Source organism: Macaca mulatta, chromosome 1 (genome assembly GCF_049350105.2).
Source record: "Macaca mulatta isolate MMU2019108-1 chromosome 1, T2T-MMU8v2.0, whole genome shotgun sequence".
NCBI lineage: Eukaryota > Metazoa > Chordata > Mammalia > Primates > Cercopithecidae > Macaca > Macaca mulatta.
In genome coordinates, this window is record NC_133406.1 from 120,189,924 (window position 1) to 120,202,778 (window position 12,855).

Genomic DNA, 12,855 nt, shown 5'->3' on the forward strand with positions numbered 1-12,855 from the left:
ACCCAGTAAATGGTAACTCAGTGTAATATTAAGGAAGAGAGATTTCTTTTCCCACTTTGAAAGAGGATGCTGACAGACATCACAGGGGCTATCACAGCCCTCAATTTCCCATAAAACCAGCACCACAGTGCCAGCTGTGATTGCAGAGAAAGGTTTTTATCCAAGTTGCATTAAGGAAATAGTAGTTGATTTCAGTTAATTCAGTAATAACACTTTATCTTGAGCATTAATGCTGAAAAAGTCAATTCTCTTACTTCCTGTTTTTCAAAAGCATTATTGGCTAGGGTAGCTGTGCAGGGCTCCACACTGACACAGTTTGTGGACTTCTAGCCCACAGTGGCACTGTCAGTGCCAGCATCTTGGTGTCTGGCTAAGCTAACTATAACAATACACATGATGACGGCACTGGCTTAAGAACACAGGTAAGATCTGTCCACTGATGACACCCAAATGTCTTTGTACAAAAACACCTACTCAATGAGGCCCTCCCTGACAACCCTATAAAAAAACTGAACAACCCCTGTGCCTCCTCACCCTCTGCCTACCTCAACTTTCTTTCCATGGCACTTATCATCATCTCGTGTTTTGTAATTTTGGTTTCTGTTTCTTCTTTTTTAATCATCGTTTTTCCTATCCTAGAACGCAAATGCCAAGAAAGCAGTGTCCAGGCCTGTCTGTTTATCGTTGTGCCCCCAGAGCCCACATCACTGACTCACACAGAGTGCTCAGTATTTATTGAGTTAATCCATTTCATGAGTTTCTCATAAATATTTGGGGAAGGATGAGAACTGTTAAGATTTTTAATTAACATGATCACATTTGGATGTATAGCCCAGGAGAACCAAAGATATTTGCTTACATTTATACCACCCTTACAAGGTCCATACTCTAATATGACCATTTTACAGATGAGGAAACCGAGGATTAGAGTGAAAGCAACCTGCCTCAGCTCCCGTAGATAATAAGGACCAGAGCCAATATAAACCGGTGTAGTAAGTAAGAAGACCAAGTAGGCGGCATTGCTATAGGTAAAGCAAGATCTAAGGAAAGCCTTAGTTGATATGGCAGAAATAGGAACAGAGAGAAAGGGATAGAAAACGAAGAAATTGTGAAGGCTGATTAGAAATATGGAAGGCAGAATTCAATGTACTATTAGAAGCAGCCCATGAAAATAAAATGAAAGAAGGATTTTTTTCTAAGAGGAGGGTGGCTTCAATTTCTTTCAGGAAAGATTGGCTAACTGAAAACTAAGAAAGAAACAGACCAAGTCCTTGTAGCTTCTAACACATCTATGATAAAATTATGTTAATTGGATTTCATACTTGGATTATAACTGCGCAACACATGAGAGTAAAATGCCTTATGACAAAAAGAGTAAAACTTGAGTCATAATATGGAGACGATACTATTCTGGCAATAGTATTCAAAGAACAGACCAGGGAGCAGTGCACAGCTTTGGGAAGCAGGGATTGCCAATATTAGGACTCAGAGTTGTTAGTGATGCGGTTCCTAGGCAACATAAGAGACCCTTGAAAAAGACCTTGGCTTAGGGAAAAAGAATTATAGGGGCCAAGCGCAGTGGCTCATGCCTGTAATTCCAATGCCTTAGGAGGCCAAGGTGGGTGGATCACCTAAGGTCGGCAGTTCAAGACCAGCCTGACCAATGTGATGAAACCCCGTCTCTGTAAATAATACAAAATTGTATCTATAAAAAATACAAACATTAGCCGGGTGTGGTGGCATGTGCCTGTAGTCCCAGCTACTCGGGAGGCTGAGCCAGGAGAATCACTTGAACCTGGGAGGCAGAGGTTGCAGTGAGCTGAGATTCGATGCCACTTCACTCCAGCCTGGGGTGACAGAGTGAGACTCCATCTCAAAAAAAAAAAAAAAAAAAGAATTATAGGACCTAAGTAAGAAGGTCTGGCTCCCTTGGCATTTCTCACCCCCGGCCCATTAACTGGTGTTGCAGACTCCACTGTAGTACTCCGAGGGGTTTTAGAGGGAGAACCAGGGCAGATGACTCTCCAGATCAGAAGGGCCAGGGAGGATAGTCAGCCACACATGTGAGGGGCAGATAGGGAAACAGAAGATTAATGCATATGGGAAGACTCAGGAGGCTAAATCCATCCCAGGTCACTCTGGATACTGGCTATGATGAGGCAGGCGGTGGGGGGTCAGCCTGGTGACAGCATATTTGTTAATTCAATCAATATTTACTGAATGCTTTTCATATTCTAGGCACTGTGCCAGACATTGGGCTAGGTGCTGGGAATTGAAATAATAAACTATTTCCTGATTTCTCTTCTCTCTTCTGGAGAAAGAATTGGATTGGAACAAAGTATGGTTCTCACTGGCACGGGGATTGGGCAAGGCCATCTGCAAGAGGCAGACATCAGCTTGGGCAATGAGGTCAGGTTGGGGACAGCAGGCCCTGGCTGATACAATACTTATAATTTACCTGAAATCTGTGTTTATTTTCTATCTTGAACCTGGTGGTGTTTATATTTGATAAGCAAATTAATTATTTTATGTTTTAAGTAATTCCTGGATACACAGTTAGGACATTTTGCAGGGGAGGGCTTTTGATTTTCAATCCTAAAAGCATTAGTGTGTCTGTATTGCTGGGCTTGACAATCACCTAAAATAAGTGTATTTCAAATCACTCCATAGGAGTGGCTGCAAATAGGGGAAAGGACATGATCTGTTACTACTTCGGATTACTACTTTATACTGGCAAACCATAAATCACAGTGGGGAAGCCACAGTGGAGTATAAGGATCTTAAATCATGGCAAGAGTGATTTAAGGTCAGTCAGTGCAGCAGCTAATCTGGAGAGATGATCCCACTCATAACCCTTTAAGACATGACACTTGGTAAACCACCTAACTCATAAGGGCGTCCTGGCAGTGAACCTCCACACCTCCTGGTTGGGGTGTGTGCTCCATCTCACCCAGCTTAAGTAGGCCTGAAAGACCACCCTGTTCTCTCAGGCAAGAGTATTCCTCTTCATTACTAGAAGGGTATTAAAGACAAAGCTGGTCTAATCAGTAACCCCAGGCCCTTGTCTTACTGAGAAGAATAAAAATGAACATGCAATTATTTGCCATTGTGGAATGTGTTTTCCCTAGTAACAATGCTGTATGTAATACTAAGATTTCTATAGCCTATTTAATCTAGAATATATACATACATGCACATGCAAACACATACACACACACACATATATAGTTATATATAGCATATAACTATATAGTTATGTATAGTTGCCTCTTGTATGGTATCCAGTCAAGTGTCTTTACTATAACTGGAAGTCAAAATTATATTAATTGAAAAAAATGTTACACCAGTAGAAAAGGTGGAGGGGGGAACAGGAGAATGAAAAAGAGGAGGAGCAAAAATGAAAATTCACTTTTAAACAAATGTAATTTTGGCTATATGGTTACAGGTATAGGTTCTGGCTGAAAATATTTCAATGTCTGCATTAATGTAAATTATAAGTATTCCAGAAGACAGATAATTTTATTTTATTTTATTTTATTTTTTTAAGGGGGGGTCTCATTCTGGCCCCCAGGCTGGAGTGCAGTGGTGCAATCTTGGCTCACTGCAATCTCTGCCTCCTGGGTTCAAGCAATTCTCCTGTCTCAGCCTCCCAAGTAGCTGAGACTACAGGTGCCCACCACCATGCCCAGCTAATTTTTGTATTTTTACTAGAGATGGGGTTTCACCATATTGGTCAGGCTGGTCTCGAACTCCTGACCTAAGGTGATCCACCTGCCTCAGCCTCCCAAAGTGCTGGGATTATAGGCGTGAGCCACCGTGCCTGGCTGACAAGGTAATTTTAGGAGCCACTTTAAAAAGTTTCCGGAACTGTAGTTTGTATTATTTCAGTCTCAGTCCCATACACCATGAAAAATTTAGGGCATTTCATTGCTACAAAGAATTTTAAAGCAGAATCAATCCATGTAATTAAATCTTAACATTTATTAAGTGCTTACTGTATGCCAGGTACTTTTACTTTTCTAATCATTGTACAGGTATTAATTCATCCAAATCTTACAAAACTCTATGAATTATTGTTTCCATTTTACAGATGAGGAAATTGAGGCACATATATTGCCCAAGATCTCACAGCTAGTGAATGACAGTAAGATTCACACTCAGACCATCTGACTCTGGAGGCCTCACTTGTCATTTATGTTAATCTTTCTTAACATGTTTCATGCTAACTACAGACTTAGTTATCTCCATATGCATCTTCCAAGTAAATGGTTTATCATGACAACATTTAGACCTGTTTACATGTTTGGCACTCATTTATTGAATGATTACCTACTACACACTGAAATTTGTTAAGTTTGTTTCTAAAAGTGACAAGCTTAGTTTTAAAAACAATTCATCTTCTTCTGCTCTCTTTTTCACAAGAGGTAGTTGTTTGGATAGTAGCCTTTTGAGAACCAAAATAAGTGAAGTAGAGCTACTTCTGTGAGAATAAATGGTGGAGGGCCATTCACTCAAGAACTTGTTTTTAACAGGTATCAGTTGTCAGTATGCAAAAGCAACAAGGTATACCAATGTAATTAATGTTCAATAAAAGCATAAAATTTATTTATATACATTAAAATCTTCCTACGTAACAAAAGGCATGTTTTATTTTTATCTGCCACTTTTCTTAAGTCAGTACACAATTCCCTCTTCTTTCTCCCAGGCTTGATATGAGGTTAGCTTTTCACAATTGATACTTTGCGGGGGCGGCGGGGAGGGGAACAGGCAAAATAAGTGAATGGGAAAGCACTCAGACTTATTATTTATTAATTTGTGATATTTTAGCCTTTCAGTGACTTTTTTCATGCTATTTTCTCCAACTTCTGTGGGATGGGGAAAAATTGTTTGGAGTGACAACATTTCTCTTTTCCATTATTATTTCTTGCATGATATTTACAAACAATTTTTTTGGCATCATCTCTCTTTGAAGATAAAGAAAGCAACAGTAAATATCAGCCTGCATATTGGGAATTCTTCTAGAGAATATTATTTAGACTTCATGAAACAAAAGAGGAGCTAAAATTATGCTTTTTGTAAATCTCAGATAGTGTGTTTGGCTTAAAATTTGCTATCCCAGCACTTTGGGAGGCCAAGGTGGGCAGATCACGAGGTCAGGAGATCGAGCCCATCCTGGCCAACCCGGTGAAACCCCGTCTCTATGAAATATACAAAAAAAAAAAATGAGCTGGGCATGGTGGCGGGCGCCTGTAGTCCCAGCTACTTGGGAGGTTGAGGCAGGAGAATCACTTGAACCCAGGAGGCAGAGGTTGCAGTGACCCCAGATCCGGGCACTGCACTCCAGTCTGGCGACAGAGCAAGACTCCGTCTCTAAAAAAAAAAAAAACAACAACTTTTTATTGTGTTAAAGTTAACTAGCAAGGAGACTCTTGATTCCTAAGAAATATTAATCTTATATCCCCAAATATATTTCATGTGTAGTTCAACACATGAAAATTAGATGCTCTGAATACGTTTGGGGGTTAATGAGTCTATTAGAATACATGCTTTTTGTATAGCAGCCTCAGAGAGCTTGCCCAGCCAGGCCCAGTTGCTGCTGTTTCTCAAGCACAGGAGGCTGAGAGTGGAGAAAAGTGCTCTGTAAGAAGGCTGAGCCCCTCACTGGAGGTGGAACTACACCCTGCACATCTTGTTTAGATGTTTAGATGATATGCTGAGAACCAAATCTACCCTGTCAGCTTACTCTTCAAGAACAAGCCAAGCAACTGAGAACTGAGTCCACGCTCAGCTAAGTCAAAGCCCAGGGGATTACTGGCATCATCACCCACCCCACCTGGAGCATGACAACGTCTGTGAGAGAATAAGAGGTGGGTGGGGTCACCACTATCTTTCTCTTTCTGTTCTCCAAATTATAATAATAAACAGTCTCTTTTCCTCCTCTAAACATTTTAGAGGAGGTTAAATTCAGTTGAAATATCTTGAAATTACTGTGGCTGGTTTACAAGTCACTCTGGAAAGTTATGCCCTGGTATAAATTTAGCAGCTATGTTTTACTGTAAAAAGAAACCCAGGGACATAGCTTATTAAGAAAATGTGGTCAAAGTGAGAATTTTCTTTGGTTTTATGAATATAGATATTATATTACAAAATTAGATTGATATCATTGAGCTTGATACTAGACAGTAAATAGTATTTCTTAGGAAAAGGTTAATACATCATTAAATTTTCAAAGTTGAACACAAAATCTCTAACAAATTAAATTTAAATATTTCCATTTCAATATCAATGCAGACAGTTCATGGTAATGAAGTACATTGAGAAAACTTGTTCTTTAAGAAAACAAACTTCTGGGTAAAAGATAGTAATATTATATCAGCAAAAAGAGATTTTCATCAAGAAAGTTGAGGGCTATAGCATCATCAAGATAAAGATCGAATAGCATGGAGGCTAAAATAAACCTGTGTTTTTTTGTGGAGGTGGTCAATAGATATTGGCTCTGTTGCTGGAGATCTTGAATTTTAAATTCTGGTGATCAGGCCAGCTGATGAAGCAGAAATGTCACAACATATTTTACTAAGTCGAAGATAGGCAAAAGTTATGAAAGGGACATGGAGAACCTGGTAGAGCTCTGTGTACTGTGCTGAATTAATAAATAGAGAACTAACTTAAGGTGGACAAAACTGCTGGGTATCTCTCAGGCTTCTAATGTTTTCAAAATGTATTTGAAAACTTAAAGGCTTATAATAAGAAGAAGACTAGTCCAAGTTCTGTTTACTTCCTTTAAAAAGGAGTCAACGTTTGAGGAGACAATTCTGTACTCCCACAACAGGAGAAATGCATCCTTTTACCGTGTGAATAATTGAACCAGAGTCATTGCCCACTCTTCAGGAAATGGCTCATGTAACCTTTTGGCCGACCTGTGCTTCCCAGTGCACTTACCTCTTGACATCCACCTCTGTAAACTTTTATTTGCATTACCAAATATTGACTGCAAACAAAAAAAAAAAAAAAAAAAGAAAGAAAGAAAGAAAAAGGAACCTCCCTTATACAATTACAGAACGTTAGAGCAAAAGAGAACTGAAAGATGATCTCGTGTAGGCCACCATTTTATAGATGAAGAAACAAAAGCACAGAGTGACTTGCCAATGCTTCACCAAGCTGGCACAGCCTGGCCTAGAGCTACATTCCCCTGTGTTCCAGCACCAACATCATGGATCCTCTCTCTCTCTCTCTCTTTTGAGACAGAGTCTCACTCTGTTGCCCAGGCTGGAGTATAGTGGCGCAATCTTGGCTCACTGCAGTCTCTGCCTCCTGGGTTCAAGCAATTCTCTCGCCTCAGCTTCCTCAGTGGCTGGGACTACAGGAATACTGCCACCACGGCCAGCTAATTTTTTTGTATTTTTAGTAGAGACGGGATTTCATCATGTTGGTCAGGCTGAAGATCCTCTCTCTTATTGTTTGATGAAAAAATGTATTAGGCGCTGGGAGGATAGAAATTAGAGAGCCACAATACTTGACATCAAATCCAGTAAGTACACATGTAGTTACTTACATGTAGACGACCCTTCAATATTTTATTGTACTCTGTACACTGTTGCTAGAATGATCTTTCTGAAAATGCAAATTGTAATGTATCTATCCTTGTGTAAAACCCTGCAGTGGCTCCTTGCTGCCTATAAGGTAAAGCTTTCCCCTTGTTCTCCAGCCTCCTGTCTAACTGGGTCTATGCTCATGCTCAGGATCTAGCCATACAGAACCAATTGCTTTTCCCTAAATATATCAGGCTCTTTCATCCTTCCAGGTCTTTGCTATGCTGTTCTCTGCCTGGAATGACCTCCTCTCATTACCCTCTAGGAGGGTTATCTCTCTTGTAATAGATTTCCTTAGGTTTCTCTCCTTCCACCTCCAACCCCACAGGGAGAATTAACCACTCCTTTCTTCGTTTATTTGTCCTGCCCATATTTCTCCTACAGCACCTATAGTGCTTTGTAACTATTTTAATTTAATTTAATTTAATTTTATTTTATTTTGTTTTATGACATCTTGCTCTGTCGCCCAGGCTGGAGTGCAGTGGTGTGATCTTGGCTAACTGCAAGCTCCACTTCCCGGGTTCACGCCATTCTCCTGCCTCAGCCTCCCAAGTAGCTGGGACTACAGGCGCCCACCACCACGCCCAGCTAATTTTTTTGTATTTTTAGTAGAGAAGGGGTTTCACCATGTTATCCAGGATGGTCTCAATCTCCAACCTCGTGATCCACTCGCCTCGGCCTCCCAAAGTGCTGGGATTACAGGCATGAGCCACCATGCCCAGCCGATTGTTTTAAAATACATAAACGTACTTGCCATTTACACTTATGTCATTCTCTACTAATTGAAGATAAACCCCTTAAGAGCCATCTTTGTAAGGGCCATCTTTACCTTTGTACCCCTAGAATCTAGCTCAGTGCCTGGCTCAGACGAACTCCTTTGAATGAACCGTCCATAGAGGCCCTTACATCATGCTATGGGAATGCAACAGAAGGAGCAGTGAACTGTGCTTGGAAGAGTTTCCTTGGAAGCTGAAGCATGTATACCAAATAGAGGAACATCAGGGAAGGGCAGGGGTTGGTTCATAGCTGGTCACCAGAATAGAATGCTCAAAGGTACAGGGGCCTAAGAAGTGGTAGAAAGGTTGGCAGGTTTGGGAAATTTGAGGATACCTGAGAGGATGGACTGTGGGATGTGGTGGTTTGCTGTTGTTGTTATTGTTAAACTAGAAGAAGAGGCTACGAGCTAGTCAGGGGCTGTGTGTGAAAAGGCCTGGCAATTCATGCTGAGAAAGGAGTTTTGATTCTATAACAAAGAGTTAGAGAAAGAAGAGTTTTGAAGGTCAGTATTCAAGAGTAAGGATGATTGGATGTGCCTGTCAGAGAGCAAGGACAATGCAGTGACGAGGAGAGGTAGCTCCAGGGAGGAGTGGGACTGCAACTCAGAGTCTGCGTGGGGCGTTGCTGGTCCGAGGGTTCAGAGAACTGAGAATGGTCCAGGTGAAAACTAATGAGGGCCTGAGGCAAGGCAGTGGAGATGGAGAAAATGAGAATGACTGGAGAAATAAACACAGCAGTGGTGGAATGGTGAGTCGCAACCAGTTGAAGGTGGGGGAATGAAGGGAAATGAGGAGTCAAAAATGATCCCAAGTGTTTATCTTGAATGTTTAAGCAGATGGCGTTGTCCTGATATGGAATGCAGAAAAATAACATTGAGTTGAGTTTGTGATGCTTATGAAATACTTAAATGAAAATGTTGAGAAAGCAGTTGAAATTATGTGTCTCACACTCAGGAGAGTTGAGGGCATGAGTCTCTCTAGGTAATAACTGATTCCATAGGAGAGGATGAGAGCATCTGAGAGCATGTGAGGGCGAGAGAAGAAGGTCTAGGATGAGGCCCTTGGTTAAGGAGGAGAGAGAGGAGAATGAGACAACAAAGAAATCCAATGTAGAGTCATGAGAGCCATAGAAAAAGAGTTTATTCACACAGAAGAAAGAGTTTGTAGTGTTAAAAATCAAAGAAAGGATATGGATTGAAAAAAAGGTTCTGAAAGAACTGTAATATAAGGCTGCAGACATAGTCATTGGGGCTGGAGGCAGTCCAACATAAGCCAGCGCCAGAGTTGAGCCAGTGAATCAGAGACAAAAGGCTCCTTCTCTTTTTTAGTCCCAGCCAGTTCATAAGCCTGAGGTTGAATTGCAACTATGATTTATGCTAAATAGCTTCACCTAATTAGGGCTGGTAAAATTGAAGTGGTTGGAATACCTCTGGCAAGAACTTGATAAAAATTTGAGAGTCTTTCATATTAATTGTAATCTTCATTTGCGCGAAATGGGATGGGTTAAGGAGAAGTAAAAGAAAAACATGAAAAGGAAAGCACAATAAGAAGTATTTATTCTCTAAAGGAAAATGATGTACCAAAGAGTAGTCCCAGAGCTCTTCCTTCTCCTGTCTCCACATAGTCTAAGGTCTATTTACAGGAAAAACATAAGCTAGCATGACCAATATAGGTTTCAATGGGCGAGCAAAAAAGAAAAAACAACAAAAAAGGCCTTCATGGCCAAAAAGGAAAAAGCAATTGCAATAAAAGCAAAAATTGACAAATGGGATCTAATTAAACTAATGAGCTTCTGCACAGCAAATGAAACTATCATCAGAGTGAACAGACAATTTACAGAATGAAAGAAAATTTTTGCAATCTATTCATCTGACAAAGGTCTAATATTCAGAGTTTACAAGGAACTTAAACAAATTTACAAGAAAAAACTACCCCATTAAAAGATGGGCAAAGGACATGAACAGACACTTCTCAAAAGAAGTCAAACATGTGACCAAAAACATATGATAAAAAGCTCTACATCACTGATCATTAGAGAAATGCAAATCAAAACCACAATGAGATACCATCTCATGCCAGTCAGTATGGCTATTACTAAAAAGTCAAAAAACAACAGATGCTGGCGAGGTTGTGGAGAAAAAGGAATGCTTTTACGCTGTTGGTGGGAGCGTAAATTAGTTCAACCACTGTGGAAGACAGTGTGGCAATTCCTCAAAGAGCTAGAGGCAGAAAAAACATTTGACCCAGTAATCCAACTATTGAGTATATACCCAAAGGAATAGAAATCATTATATTATAAAGATACATGCATGTTTATGTTCATTGCAGCACTATTCACAATAGCAAAGACACGGAATCAACCTAAATTTCCATCAATGACAGACTGGATAAACAAAATGTACATATACACCATGGAATACTACGCAGCCATAAAAAGGAATAAGATCATGTCTTTTGCAGGGACATGGATGGAGTTGGAGGCCATTACTCTCAGCAAACTAACACAGGGACAGAGAACCAAACACTGCATGTTCTCACTTATAAGGGGGAGATGAATGATGAGAACACATGGATACATGGGGGGAACGACACACGATGGGGTCAGTCAGAGGGGGGTGTGAGGGGAGGGAGAGTGTCAGGAAGAATAGCTAATGGATACTGGGCTTAATACGCAGGTGATGGGATGAATCGTACAGCAAATCACCATGGCGCACATTTACCTATGTAACAAACCTCCACATCCTGCACCTACGCCCCTGAACTTAAAAGTTGAAGGAAAAAAAAAAAAGTAAAAAAAATTAGGCACTTATAAAAAATGTGTTCCAAATCCCTCAAAACTCTTTTAGTAAGGGACTTACTAAGTATGGAGATTTCAAATGTGCTATGTGGATGGTGCTAAAATTGAGAGTAAGCATTTAGAAATTTTTAGAGCAAATCGAGAATGCTGTTACATACAAGCACACTGTCAGTGGACTCATGTCAATGAGCAGGGTATGGACTGGTTTGGGTGTCGTGGAATTCTCATAGTGAGTCACAGGTGGCATGACCTGTGCACTAGTCATATGCAGGAAGACACTTAGACCACAAGCTTGGAAATTTAAAAAAAAATTAACCACACAGATAGTCTGAAAAGCACTGCTTTAGATCACAACCAGTTTGTAAGTTAAGAGTCCCTACAGCTTGTTTGGTGCAAGGAAGTTGACAGCTTGAGCACACACCAAAAAATTCAGATATAAAGTGAGAGGAAATTTGAAGCCATTGTAGAAGATATGAATTGGAGATGGAACAACCCAAAATTACCTTCTATAAGGATCTTCTACATTAAATGTAAAGTAGCTTATTTTTTAAATTGTTTCATTCATTATGATATGAACAGAGTCTATAACAGAACCTGGAACATGATAGGCACTAAATAAATATTTTATGAATATTGAATTAGTTGTTCTAACGACATGGTGGAGAATAGCTTGAGAAGGGGAAAGGCTAGAATCAGAAAAAGTGGCTAGGAAGACTTTAAAGACTGACTAGACATAGGTTGATGGGCGGATTAGCCTAGTGGATACAGAAATTCAGAAAATACGAATCTGAGAAATATTGGGAGGAACTTCCAGTTTTTCCCATGTCAGTAAGCACATGGCCATTCACCAAAGTCCCAATCAGGAATGTGGGGTCATCCTTGACTCTTCCCTTTCTCCTTGCTCCTCATAGTTGGTCACTTTCTGAATCCTAAATATCACTACCCTGCCTTCTCCTACTACTCACACTGCTTTAGTTCAAGCCCCACCTCGTCCCTCCAGAACTTTGTGACAGCTTCCTTCAACAGTCTCCCTGCCCTGGGCTCTTCCCCATTAAGCTTTTCTTCCAAAACTGAAAATTCAGTGTTTTTCCTTTTTTGTGTGAAACCATAAAATGGCTCCTGATTTACCTTCTAAACTTCAGCAATACCTAAGCTTCATGGTAGGGCTGCTCCTTACCAGGCCCTGTGGCAGTTGCCTTGCATGCCAGTGTATTCTTCTGCTCCTTACTTGGTGGTTCTTAAACCCAAGCAACACTAAACTACTTGTAACCCCTGCTCCGAGGTTTTGCCATGTTATTTCATGCCTCTGTGCCTTTGCTTGTACTATTCCTTCTGCCTGGAATGCTCTCACCCCCAACACCCTGGTTGCTTTTCCATCTGTATTCATTTCCTGTTGCTGCTGTAACAAACTATCATAAACCTACTCTTTTTGAGGTCAGAAGTCTGAAATGAGGCTATTTCGTGAGGCTAAAATTAAGGCATTGGCAGACCTGCATACCTCCTGGAGCTGGAGGAGAGACTCTGTTCTTTGTCTCTTCCAGCTTCTAGCCACAGTTTTTGGGTTTTCTTGTTTGTTTCTTTTTGGCTTTGGCTGATGGCCCCTCATTGTCACATCTCTTTCTCTGACACTCTCACCTCCTTTTTCTATAAGGACCCCTGTGATTACATCAGGCTCATCTGAATAATCTAATCT

At 40.5% G+C, this 12,855-nt stretch overlaps 1 protein-coding gene and 1 long non-coding RNA gene across 2 annotated transcripts in view; one reads left to right on the plus strand and one right to left on the minus strand.

Annotated features, from left to right (window-relative positions):
* The window catches only part of LOC144331827 (uncharacterized), a 57,357-nt gene that overhangs the window by 27,783 nt on the left and 16,719 nt on the right, over nucleotides 1-12,855 (minus strand). The window lies entirely within an intron of this gene.
* Nucleotides 1-12,855, plus strand: part of NOTCH2 (notch receptor 2) — a 189,632-nt gene that overhangs the window by 1,310 nt on the left and 175,467 nt on the right. The window lies entirely within an intron of this gene.